The sequence below is a fragment of the Lathyrus oleraceus genome, chromosome 2, assembly GCF_024323335.1.
Source record: "Lathyrus oleraceus cultivar Zhongwan6 chromosome 2, CAAS_Psat_ZW6_1.0, whole genome shotgun sequence".
Classification (NCBI taxonomy): Eukaryota; Viridiplantae; Streptophyta; class Magnoliopsida; order Fabales; family Fabaceae; genus Lathyrus; species Lathyrus oleraceus.
In genome coordinates this window covers 338,330,831-338,344,908 of record NC_066580.1, presented here as the reverse complement: position 1 = coordinate 338,344,908, position 14,078 = coordinate 338,330,831, and the positions used below count along the sequence as shown (strand labels likewise).

At 37.6% G+C, this 14,078-nt stretch overlaps 1 pseudogene; it reads right to left on the bottom strand.

The window, feature by feature from the left end:
* Nucleotides 1-12,615: 12,615 nt before the first annotated feature.
* On the bottom strand, nucleotides 12,616-13,565 carry LOC127123125 (putative disease resistance protein RGA3; annotated as a pseudogene).
* Between the last annotated feature and the right edge of the window lie 513 nt (nucleotides 13,566-14,078).

Sequence of the window (14,078 nt, the reverse complement as noted above, 5' to 3'; positions counted from 1 at the left end):
TGAAGAAAAAAAATTTCACGCTGATCCAAGTGAAGTTGTGGGAGTAGATGAAAGGTTAGAGGGATTTCAAGATCATTTCTTAGAAATGCAAAGGGAAATCAACACTCTTCGAGGTAAGGATCTTTTTGGCAAGACCGCTTCCAAACTCTGCTTGGTTCCTAAGGTTCAAATTCCGCCTAAATTCAAAGTACCAGACTTCGAGAAATAAAAAGGAAATTCATGTCCTCAAAGTCATTTGGTTATGTATGCTAGGAAGATGTCCACTTAGACTGACAACCATCAGCTTCTGATCCACTACTTTCAAGACAGTTTAACTGGTGCCGCTCTTAAGTGGTACATGGGCTTGGACGGTGCAAAGATTCGTACTTTCAATAACCTTGGTGAAGCTTTTGTTCATCAATACAAATATAATGTAGATATGTGTCATACCCCAATTTTGTCCCTACCCCGATACAACTTTCATCTGATCCATGACCCTACTGCACATGCATACATTCATTATTTCTAAATAAAAATAAAAATTGGGTAACCGGTTACCCTAATCAGGGTAACCGGTTACACAGACCCAAAATTGATTTTTTGGCCATTTTGGACTGTGTAACCGGTTACCCTAATCAGGGTAACCGATTACACCTGCGCAGGCAGCTGTAATAGGTCTGTTTTTTACACAGTGTACCTTTTGGATCACCCCCTTTTTCCACCAACTTTCCCTATAAATAGAGGTACTATTTCCCCTCATTTTTCATGTTTCCTAGCCCCCAAAAGTTATGTCCAAGTACCATTTACTCACCTCTTTAAACGTAAGCCAAAACAAAAAATCTTTCTCTCTTAGAAAAGTCACCCTACCAACTTGTTTGTCCACTTTGATATTTTTTTTTCAAAACTTCTTACTCTCTAACACTCATAACTCAGCTCCTTTACTATACTTCCACCATAAACACTTTCATCCCAAACCCCTTGCTCTATATCCAAGCTCAACACCACTTCAACCTACCCTTTTTCAACATTTTTTGGATAATGATTTTAGCTTAAACTTTGTTAACTTTTTGGTTCTGTTTTTGTGTTGAAAATAGTTGTTTATTCTTGTTTGATTTTTTGAGAGGTTTTAGACTCAAGCTTGTAAAAAATGATTAACTTTGGTTTACATCTTTTTTTTTAGGGATTTCTTGCTCTTGCTACTCTTATCCACTATCTTTAGTCAAACTTTGTATTTTGTTTCATTTGCTATTTATTGTTGACTTGTTTTCACATCTATTTGGTTGATGAGATTTATCATATCATGACTATGGTTGTTTAGAGTGGATAAAACCTTCAATGTTTCAAACCTATTAATGATTGATCAATAGATCCTTCATGATACTTTGAGGCATTGATAGGTTGCCTCTATTTCAACCATGTTTGGGTCATTCGATACATAGATGAAACCATTTTCTTTACATTAATTTGTTACTCTATTTGCTTATTGTTGTCCTACTAACTACTAACTCCTAAAATTTATATTATTGCACTTTACTTCCTTGCAATTTATTTTATTATTCACTTTATTTCAAGTACCTTATGTTTATGTTTATTGTTATCTAACCATATCATTTACATTATGCTAATCTATTTACTCTCTTACTATCTTGCTAAATAAAAGAGGAGTAAAAAACAAAAATAAGGAAAACAAATTAAAATCTTTTAAAATATTGATAGATGGACTTAGGGTTGCATAACTTTCTTTGTTACAAATCTATTGTTAGTTGATTTTTCAATCATCTTTAATACTTTGTATCAAAGATAAGCTATCCCTTAATGTGACATATTTTAAGTCTTTTTGACCTATAAAAATAGTCCTCAAGATGTTCATTTTGTATATATTACTAACCACTAATTATACTTCATTAACTTTTTTTTATCATTAACCTTTGTTATTGTGATTTTTGTTTTCATTAACTTGTGGTTTATTTTGTGTCATTTACATTCGCTAACCATTAACTACTAACTTCTAACATTTATATTATTGCACTTTACTTCCTTGCAATTTATTTTATTGTTAATTTACATTCTAGTACTCATTATCATCATCATTGTACAAACTCATCATGCATGTTTATTTACTTGTTGTTTATTTTATTGTCATCAAACATTAAAAACAACAAAAACATGATAAAATGATAAGACCAAAAATATTCACTCAACTCTTAAGCAACTTGGTCTTAGAGGATTTCATCTTAGGACCTTTGCTTGGAAACCTTCCTTTACTCTTTGTGACACTTTGTAAACACTTGGATTCTCACCCGTAACTTACATGCATGTTTGTAAGACCATTATCTTTTGTTTAGCTTAGGTCACTTTAGCATACAAAAGGCTTTCTCTTGGGCTACCTTACAATGAGACTCTTTATTTTCTTGTTAGTTATTTTTGCATTCACGTTGCATAAGCTAAAATTTATAAGTAATCTCATTTTGAGACCATTGTCATAATTCGATTCATATGCACATGTAAATACAAACCTCGGACAATATCGAGTGTGCCTTTTCCAAATCGATTCAAAACACCCTTGTAAGTCGATCGCTTTTAAAGCATCGCCATCAACCTCACATAGCTTACTCTTGGGCTTTCTTACAATGAGACCTATTCGATTTTTATCGAGTAGAAGAGCAATACACTAAATAATTTCACTTCCTTCAAAACACAAATCTAAAACCTCGATCCAACGTCGAGTATTTTCTCTCAAACTCAATTGAAATACCCCAATTAAATCAAAACATTTTTTTATAATAAGTTGAATGAAAAAGGAGTTGACTTTGAGTTTTCAACTTCACTCCTCAATTGGACGAATACGAGTTTTCTTACTCAGTCAGTCGAACAATTGTCATTTTCCGCCAAACATACAACTCAAACAAATCATTTTCTTAACAAACTATACGAAAAAGGAGATGGTTTTGAGCTTTCAATTACTCTTCTCAAATGCTTGGATATGAGTTGTCTTACTCAGTCATTCGAGTATTTGTCATTCATGCTAAAATACATCAACCATATACAACCTTATTTTCCTGAATATTCAGATGAAACAGAAAGCGGTCTAGAGTCTTCTATTCCTTTTCTCGATTATTACGATACGAGTAGTCTTACTCGATTATCCGAGTATTCGTCATCCGTTCAAAACACCTTAATCATTATCAAACCCTTTCTATAATTAAGGATGAAAAAGAAAGTGGACTAGAGTCTTCTATTCCCTTTCCCGACTATTGGGATACGAGTTGTCTTACTCGATTATCCGAGTAATCGTCATCCAACCAAAAATATCTCAACACATCAAACCTATCTTTTCTCGCCCTCGTGCGATCATAACCAATCAAACGAAACACCCAACATATTAATTCAACTTGGCACCCCCGCGTGACCAAAACTCTTTTCAGAAAGAACCCTGTTAATCCTTTCTAAGGCGCACAACAAACCAATGCTTAAGCCTCCGCCGAGAGTAGACAAGCCAGTGTTTATCCTTTAGAACGTGATTTAAAACAGTTGTTCACTATAAGACACCAACCAACCGTAGTTTCCCGAACTACGAATGCTCTGATTTCCTTATTATACCATAAGGATACGTAGGCAGAAGATTGGTGTATCTTCGCGAGCACACTAATAAAAAAACCTCCCCTTTCCCTTTCTGAGGTTCTCATCCATTTCTATTTTAAATATTTTTATAACCCAAAGATAACAAACAAACATAGATTTACACTCGAAACGCACATTAGAACTAAAAGGTTCCCGTTGAAAACAACGGACGTAAGGGGTGCTAATACCTTCCCTTTACGTAATCCACTCCTGAACCCGAATATGATTGTGACGACCATTATTCTATTTTCCTAAAGGTTTTATCGATATATTCCTATCCATTCATTGGGATAAATAAAGTTCGGTGGCGACTCTGTTCGAACGTGATTTTTTCCGCGACCATCGCGAGGGATCGTATTTTTTGAGATGCGACAATATGGCTCCAGACAAAGATCAACTCAGGGCCATGTCTTAGAAAGATAAAGAGAGTTTCAAGGAATATGCTCAAAGGTGGCGTGAAATTGCTGCACAAATTTTCCCTATACTTAAAGAGAAAGAGATGACTAAAATCTTTTTGAAAACTCTGATTTCATTCTACTATGACCGCATGATCGCTAGTGCACCCAGTGATTTCACCGAGATGGTAAACATGGGCATGCGACTTGAGGAAGCAGTCCGAGAGGGACGTTTGACTGAGGAAGCCAACGCTTCTAGTCATGTTAAGAAATTCACCAATAATTTCTCCAAAAAGAAAGAATCAAATGTTAGTGTCGTTTCATATGGCAGACAAAGAAGAAAGTATCAACATGTTGCAGTCGTTTCACCAATCATTAGTCCACCAATGGTAGCGCCAATTTATTAGCCACAGTTCTCGCATCAACATCAACAACATTATCCTCAACAATATCAGCAACAACAACATGTTCAGCAACAACCACCAAATCAACAACATCAACAACCACCACAACAGGCTCACTCTCAATTCAACAATCAGAATCGTATTCAAAAAAGGCCACAATTTGATCCTATCCCAATGTCCTATGCAGAATTATTTCTTGCACTGCTAGCTAAAAATCATGTCCAGACAAGGTCTCCACCACTTGTGCCAAAGAACCTTCCCTATTGGTACAAGGCAGATTAATTTTGTGCTTACCATCAAGGGGCACCAGGACATAGCATTGAAAACTGTTTTAGTCTAAACTCAAATGTTCAGAGGCTCGTCAAGAGTGGTATCCTTTCATTTAAGGATGTAAACCCCAATGTTTAAGTTAATCCTCTACCGCAACATGGTTCAGCCTCAGTTAACATGGTATATGGTTGCCCGGGAAGTTTCCGGATCTATGATGTACGATTATTGGGAGAGAACTTAGTAAAGAAACACGCCAGATATAACAAGAATGGTTTTGTGCCTACACATAACTACGTCTCTTGTAGGGTTTGTTCTAGGAACTCTCAAGGATACCTAACTGCTGTAACGGATCTCCATGATCAAATGGACCAAGGTTACATTGAATCCTACCGAGGCAGAGATTATAATCAAGTCAATATGGTCAATAGTGACAACAAAGTGAATGTCATAGTTCCTCAGTTCAACGACTCTGAGCCTATACAGATTACTTATGACAGTCGGAAGACTTCTGTGACTCCTTTGGTCATTAACTTACCGGGCCCAGTTCCCTACCAATCTAATAAAGATGTTCCTTACAAGTACAATGCTACTATGACTGACAATGGAGAAAATGTTCCTCTACCCTCCATTGTTAACGTTGCTGATATAAGCAGAGTCACAAGGAGTGGACGTATATTTGCAAAAAGGATCGAGGATGTCGCAGCAGGAAAGCAGGCTCATGTTGAGGTCCCTTTTGAACCGATTGGCCAATCCGATAACATGAATCCGAAAAGTGATGATGATGAGGTGTTGAAGCTCATCGGGAAAAGTGAATACAATGTGATGGAACAATTACTGCATACACCTTCCAAGATTTCTATGTTATCTTTGTTGATGAACTCTGAGGCTCATCGTGAAGCTTTGCAGAAAGTCTTAGAAGAAGCCTATGTAGACCATGATGTGATGGTCAGACAGTTTGATGGTATCGTCGCTAACATCACGGCCTGCAACAACTTGAGTTTCAGTAATGAAGAGCTCCCCGAAGAAGGAAGAAATCATAACATGGCACTAAATATCTCAATCAACTGTATGAATGACTCTTTGTCAAGTGTGTTAGTGGATACAAGATCGTCTCTCAATGTCATGCCGAAGTCGACACTTTCCAGACTTTCTTTTCAAGGTGCTCCATGAGGAGTAGCGGGATTATTGTCAAAGCTTTTGATGGTTCCAGAAAAAGAGTCATTGGAGAAGTTAACTTTCCTATGACCATCGGACCTCATACTTTCCAGATGATATTCCAGGTGATGGACATAGAAGCTGCATATAGTTGTTTATTGGGTCGGCCTTGGATCCATGAAGTTGGGGCAGTCACTTCCACTCTGCATCAGAAGCTTAAATTTGTGAAGAACGGGAAGCTAGTGATAGTCTGTGGGGGAGAAAACACTGGTTGCAAGTCACTTATCATCTTTATCTTATCTTGAACCTGAAGAAGATGTTGGAACTCAATTCCAAGCCCTTTCTTTGATTGACAAAGATGTCAAGAGAGGAGTATCCATCTCTTCATTCAAGGATGCACAACGACTAGTCAATGATGGTATAACCGATGGTTGGGGAACAATTTTGGATCTCCTAGAAAACAAACACCGAGAGGGTTTAGGCTTTTCTCCTACTTCCAAGAAGATTGCAGAAGGAAGTAGATCTGTTTGTTCAATCAAAGAAACTTTCCATAGTGGAGGGTTCATTAATCCCACTTTGCCAGAAGTTAGTGTCGTCACTGAGGATAGTGATTCAACATGGGAACCCTACTGCGATGATCCTGAATATGATCTTGAGGTGGAAGATGCATATGTGCCTTTCTACTTTCCTCATCATAGAGAACTTGAATACATCCCGGGGTTAGAAGACGAAGCAGCTGAAGCCAATGCCATTGTGGAAGACAATCCTAAAGATGTTACAACCGACTTCATAGCTCATAGAGTAATTCGCCAAAACTGGACCTCTGTTGATGTTCCTGTTGTTGTTCACATTTCAAGTAATATTTTGTTGTCTGTTTTCTTTTCAAAAAAATCCTTTCGTTATGCCTAAGGTGAAAGTGACAATGTTTGGGCTTGCGTTTCAAGAATTAAATCAATGAAAATGTTATTTTGTTTCCATATTGTTATTTTTATTGTTTTGTTGTTTTTTTCTGGAAAATGGTAATCTAAAAAAGAACAAATAAACACTTCCAAATAGCTGCACATGACTTCAAACTTTTATCTGTTTCTAAAACAAGCATAAAATCATATGTGCAGATTAATTCATGACATATCCATTAAAACCAATGACCCTATGCCCTCTTGCAACTTTGAATTCCCTGTGTACGAAACGGAAGAAGAAGAAGAGGAAAACATTCCATATGAAATCTCTAGACTGCTCGAGAATGAAGAAAAGACCATTCAACCATTCAAAGAGCCAATGGAAGTAATCAACTTGGGGTCTAAAGAGGATAGAAAAGAAGTCAAAGTTGGAGCACTACTCGCGCCAGAGGTCAAAGAGAGGATGATGGAGCTTCTCCGAGAATATACTGATGTGTTTGCTTGGTCATACCAAGACATGCCAGGGTTGGACACCGATATTGTGGAGCATCATTTACCATTGAGGCCAGAGTGTCCACCAATCAAGCAAAAGTTAAGAAGAACTCGGCCGGACATGGCAATCAAAATTAAAGAGGAAGTGCAAAAGCAGATTGATGCAGGTTTCCTCGTGACATCAGAATATCCATAATGGTTGGCCAACATTGTGCCAGTTCCCAAGAAGGACAGAAAGGTTCGCATGTGCGTTGACTATAGAGATCTAAATAAAGCCAGTCCTAAGGATGACTTTCCTCTGCGACACATTGACATGTTGGTCGATAGCACCTCCAAGTTCAAGGTCTTCTCTTTCATGGATGGATTTTTCGGTTACGATCAAATCAAAATGGTGCCCGAAGATATGGAAAAAAACAGCTTTTATTACACCTTGGGGCAAATTTTGCTACAAAGTAATGCCTTTCGGCTTGAAGAATGTTGGTGCCACCTATCAACGAGCTATGACTACTCTTTTTCATCACATGATGCATAAATAGATTGAAGTCTATATAGATGATATGATAGCAAAATCAAAGACTGAGGAAAATCATTTTGAGTATCTTTCGAAACTGTTTCAACGTTTGAGAAAATACAAACTCTGCTTGAACCCAAACAAATGCACCTTTGGGGTTCGTTCAGAAAAGCTTTTAGGCTTCATCGTCAGTCAAAAGGGTATTGAAGTTGATCCCGACAAGGTTAAAGCCATTCAGGAAATGCCAGAACCTCAAACAGAAAAGCAGGTGAGGGGATTCCTTGGACGTTTGAACTACATTTTAAGGTTCATATCTCATATGACTGCTACTTGTGCTCCCATTTTTAAGCTCCTCCGAAAGGATCAGGGTTGTGTTTGGACGGATGATTGTCAAAAAGTCTTCGATAGTATCAAAGAGTATTTGCTAGAACCTCCTATCTTGTCCCCTCCAATTGAGGGAAGACCGTTGATTATGTATCTGACTGTACTAGAAGAATTTATGGGCTGTGTCTTGGGTCAACAGGATGAAACAGGAAGAAAAGAGTATGCCATCTATTATTTGAGCAAGAAATTCACTGACTGTGAATCCCGATATTCCATGCTAGAGAAAACTTGTTATGCTCTGGCTTGGGCTGCCAAGCGTCTCCGTCAATATATGATGAATCACATAACTTGGTTGATATCCAAGATGGATCCGATTAAGTATATATTTGAAAAACCTGCATTGATCGGGAGAATTGCTCGTTGGCAGATGCTCTTGTCCAAATATGACATTGAGTATCACACCCTGAAAGCTATCAAAGGAAGTGTCTTGGCCAATCATTTAGCTCATCAGCCAATCAACGATTATGAGTCTATAAATTTTGAATTTCCAGATGAAGATGTGATGTACTTAAAATCCAAAGATTGCAAGGAACCACTGCCAAATGAAGGGCCAGAGCCAGGTTCTCAATGGGGTTTAATATTTGATGGAGCAGTTAATGCTTATGGTAATGGTATTGGGGCAGTAATCATCACTCCTCATGGCTCACATATCCCTTTTACTGCAAGATTAACATTCAAGTGCACGAACAACATGGCGGAATATGAAGCATGCATCATGGGTCTAGAAGAAGCCATTGATCTTAGAATAAAAAATCTCGATGTTTATGGAGACTCAGCTCTAGTTGTCAATCAAATTAAAGGAGAATGGGAAACTCGTCAACCTGACCTAATCCAATACAAAGACTATGCAAGGAGGTTATCTACTTTCTTCAACAATATTGAATTTCATCACATCCCTTGTGAGGAAAATCAGATGGCAGATGCCTTGGCAACTTTGGCTTCCATGATCATTGTGAATCATTGGAATGATGTGCCTAAGATCGATGTTATGCGTCTTGATAGACCTGTTCATGTATTTGCAATGGAAGAAGTCCCCAATGACAAGTCGTGGTACCATGACATCAAGTGTTACCTCCAGAGTCAAGAATACCCACCTGGGGCATCAAACAAAGATAAGAAGACCTTGAGAAGACTGGCTAATAACTTCTTTCTAAATGAAGAAGTGTTATACAAGAGAAACTTTGACATGGTTCTGCTCAGATGCGCGGATAGACATGAAGCAGGTCTGTTGATGCAAGAAGTTCATGAAGGTTCCTTTGGTACTCACTCCAACGGACACGCAGTGGCTAAAAAAAAATTAAGAGCGGGTTACTATTGGCTGACAATGGAAGCTAACTGTTACAAGTATGTGAAGAAGTGTCACAAATTCCAGATTTATGCTGACAAGATACATGTACCTCCGACTCTGCTCAACGTTCTCTCTTCTCCATGGCCTTTCTCTATGTGGGGCACCGACATGATTGGTATGATTGAGACCAAAGCTTCCAACGAACAACGTTTCATTCTGATGGCTATTGATTATTTCACAAAGTGGGTTGAAGCGGCCTCATACGCAAATGTGACCAAGCAGGTGGTAGTTAGATTTATCAAGAATCAACTTATTTGTCGTTATGGTGTGCCAAGTAGAATCATCACTGATAATGGTTCAAACCTGAACAATAAAATGATGAAGGAAATGTGTGAAAAATTCAAGATTGAACATCATAATTCCTCTCCCTACAGACCTAAGATGAACGGTGTTGTTGAAGCTGCCAACAAGAATATCAAGAAGATCATCTAGAAGATGGTGGTGACTTATAAGGATTGGCATGAGATGCTCCCTTTTGCTTTGCATGGATATCGTACGTACGTATGTACTTCAACAGGGGAAACCCCTTTTTCTCTTGTCTATGGCATGGAAGCAGTGCTCCCAATAGAAGTAGAGATCCCGTCAATGCGTGTCTTGATGGAAATCCGAAGATGAATGGTGTCAAAGCAGGTATGACCAACTGAATTTGATTGAAGAAAATAGGATGGCGGCTTTATGCCATGGTCAATTATATCAGCAGAGAATCAAGAAATCATTAGACAAGAAGGTTCGACCTCGCATATTCAGAGAAGGTGACCTTGTGCTTAAAAAGATTCAATCTTTCATATCTGATTCTAGATTCAAGCCTTCTCCGGGGGGCCTTGATTCTTACAAATATGGATGGTGAGGAGCTCCCACGTCCTGTGAATACTGATGCAGTCAAGAAATACTTCGCCTAGAAAAAATAAAAGAATAGCTCGCTAAGTCGAAAACCCAAAAGGGAGGCTTAGGCAAAAATGAGCGTCCTGGTGGACTGAAAACCCGAAAGGGCGGTCCAGGCAAAAATTAGAGACATAAACAGAAAATGATTATCCTAGTAGATTGAAAACCTGAAAAGGAAATCTAGGCAAAACAAAGGATTATGGAAAGTAACTGCATCAGATCAGATTGGATCACTTGAAGAAACGTCTTCCTGTCAAAGCTCTCAATTGGCTCTTATTAGAAGCCCAAATACATCTAGAATTCAAATTTGTTAGGGAGAATAGTTTCATTGTATTTTAATGTAGCCTTTTCCCATATTACCATTTCTCTAACTTTGTAAATATCCATGGGATCACGCCATTTGCGGATCACCATTCTATCAATAAAATTCGAGACTTATCCATTTATTGGCAATCCTTATTTTATTTTTGCTCTGCGAAAATATCATTTTTATTTTGATAAAAAATCTTGAAACGAATATTTGAAAAAATTGTTTTTTTTTCAAAATAAATTTTTGTTTTGATTTGTGAATGCAAAAAAAGAACGTTCATAGTTAAATCCCCAAGTGGCGAGTAAGTTGTGAAGTGTTGGATGTTGGAACTCAATGTTCCCCAGCAAAGTGTTAAGCCTGGATTTTCTATCAAGCTTTAAAATAAACAGTCAAGATTTTTCAAGCGATATTCATTATCCCTGAAAGAATCATTTTGAAGGTTTTCCTGACCAATCTAGACCCGCCATTGGTAGAGTCTACATTTTTTTTTCTTTTTTCTCCCGAGTGAAGTCTTCTTCTCCAAAGAAATTGGAACCCAGCAGCAAGATCTTTGCTCCATCAAAGGTTCACATTTCATCCCCAGATGAAGCATTTTCCTCTCCCAGAGAGAATTGGACCTCGCGACGAGACTTTTCTCCTTTGATGACCTTTAACTCATCTCCAGTGATGTTTTCCACCTTAATGAGACTAGCCAAATGTTGAGCTATGAAACATATTATGTCCCCAACGTGTCTGTTTTGTCTGTTTTTGTCAGCATAAACATAACGTGCATACATGCATATTTATCATGAATAACCAAATTCACATCCATTTTTTGCATTCCTTGATGACATTTACCTCAATTTATTTGAATATGTTCATCCTTGGGTGTTATGTTTCCTTCCCTATAGGAGTCGTCAACCTTAAGTAGAGAGTTTATATCCTTTCTAACTCCCCACTGAGTTCATTCCTCGTGGAAGATGGTTGTTTTAGTTGTCCTTTTCCATCTTTGGATAGGATAAAATCCCAATTGAGCTTCATTACCCATTGATAGAGTCTTACTTTTTTTTCCTCTCAAGTTGTTCCTAGAGTGAGCCAAATATTTAGAAATTAATGGTGAATCTCTCTAGGTTGTTAAATCTAGACCGAGAGTGCATTTATTTTGCACTGTCATCCCCAGGAGAAACATCTTCATTATCGTCAGTGAAGACATATCATTTTCCCAGGTATGAACACAAGTGGTTATCTCTTTTGAGAAGCGTGTCTATCTCGAAGGAATTATCAATATAGAAGTTTTCTTCCATCAAATGGTTTTCTCTCCAGAGAAGTTTGATGAAGACTTCCAACAGATATCTGTCTCTTTATTTGAGAAGCCTGTTTCATGATCTCTGATCCCCAATAAGTATCTATCTTTTCCCGATAAGCTTATTGACTCCCATTTTGGATAACAAATTGCAGCCTCTTTTTGAGAAGTTTGTTTATCCTCAATGAAGTTATCAACATCTCAAACGTTATTTCCAACAAATGGCCATCTCCCAAGAAAATTTCGTCATAGAAGTTTGTTGAAGACTACTACAAGCACCTTTCTTTTATCACAAGACTTTATATCCCCGGTGAGGTATTCCGTTACAAGGACTTATATCACCAGTGAGGTGTTAGTCACAGCCAATGATACTTTCCCCAGTAAATCACAGTGGAAGTCTGTTGAAGATCCTTATTGTTATTTTCTCTTTATTTGAGAATTCCAGATTTTTATAAGATTAACTGACCCGCATCCTTCGAAGATACCCGATGAAGTTACTTCTCTTTCCCCAACAAGTGGTCACCTTTTTAGGAGCTTGTTCATTGATCATTTCCAAGAGAAAGACTTGGTTAAAGAAGAAACCAAAGCCCGTTCGTTGGCTTATGACCCGAATCGCGGATAAGTTTATTTTTCCTTTTCTAAGTGGAATATTTAAGTAAAGAAGGAGTTGACTCATGTTTTGATCATGTAAGCATATTTTGACTCGTTAAAGAAGAATCGTTGTCAGATAGCTTTGGTAAATCATGAGCAGAAACTGTTCCCATGGTTGCTGCTACCTTTTGAAGATGAGTTGTTACTAAAATCGAAGCACTCTTGCCTCCAAAAGCAAATATCTTTTACTTCGTAGCAAATCCAAAAGTTTTCTTTGCAACGACTCTAGGTCTAATTTCTCACAAGCATGGCTAGTTGCTGATTCAATGATGGATTTTGTCATTCTCTTTAAACTAAAATCTTCAGAAACACATACCCAGATTCTCAGCTCAAAATGACTGACTACCTTGTCATGATTGAATATAAGTTGGGCAAGTGTTGTTTTTCCAAGTCCACAAAGACCAACTATTGGATAAACAGATAAATTCTCGAAACTAGAAGCATCACCTACCAAAAAGTTTATGATTCTGTCCTTATCTTGTTCTCTTCCGTAGACTTGAGGTTGAGTAATTATTGAAGTAGTTTGACGCCATTCAAGGACTCCACTTCTCTTCTCTCTAACAATCTCCATCAAATGAAACTTGCTCCTTTCTTGAGCGATTTCATCTAACCTCTCTCTTATCCTCTTCATTTTCTTAGCCATTTTGTAACGGAAAGCGACATTCTTTGGATGAAAAGAGAATCGGAAAGAGCTTTGTACCTTGTGTGACAATCCTTTAGACTCCATCTCCAGCACTTGAGTGGCACACTCGTCCAAGATGTCGTCGAGGACGTGAGCAGCATATTTGAGCTTAAGAAGCCAATCCTTGATAGCTATGCCACTGAATTGCTTCTCGTCAGCATCTTCAAGAGTAGCCTTGGTTGTTGTCAGCAAGCTGGAAAGCCTATTAAAGTCTTGATGAAAACCAAGATATAAGCCAATCTCCTTCTGAATGAGTGAGTTCAAATTGTGAAGCACAAGTTCAAGCACAACCTCAGCCATGTTTTAAATTTGTAACTTAAGAAGAAGTTTGTTTGTGTTTGGTTAAGAAATGAAGATGTATTATGAGAAAACAAGATTATTAACAAATGGTAGGAGATGTTTTTGGATAGACTTTGTCAAGTCAACATTAGAGGCAGTATTATTGAGTAGAAGAGACAGAGAAATGAGAAATGAAAGTTTAGGAAAGGAAACAAACAGAGAGAAAAGGAAACAGGTCTGAAACTTGATCATGTACATGTTGACATTTCATTTGATTTAGCGGTTTTATAAGCTTTGCCGGCTAAATTTCCAAATTTTATATATTTGGTTCAACAACCGGAATGAAGAAAAAAATCAACAAGTTGAATGTTCCACGTTGTAATAGTTTGCGAAATTAAAAGATACTAATGGTTATATATTAGGAGGAAATAGTAAGAAAAGCACACACTCACACATCCATAATAATAGTAGATTTAAATACAAACATGTACTATTTCCAATAATAGAAGATTTGTATGATTGAAAATGACATGA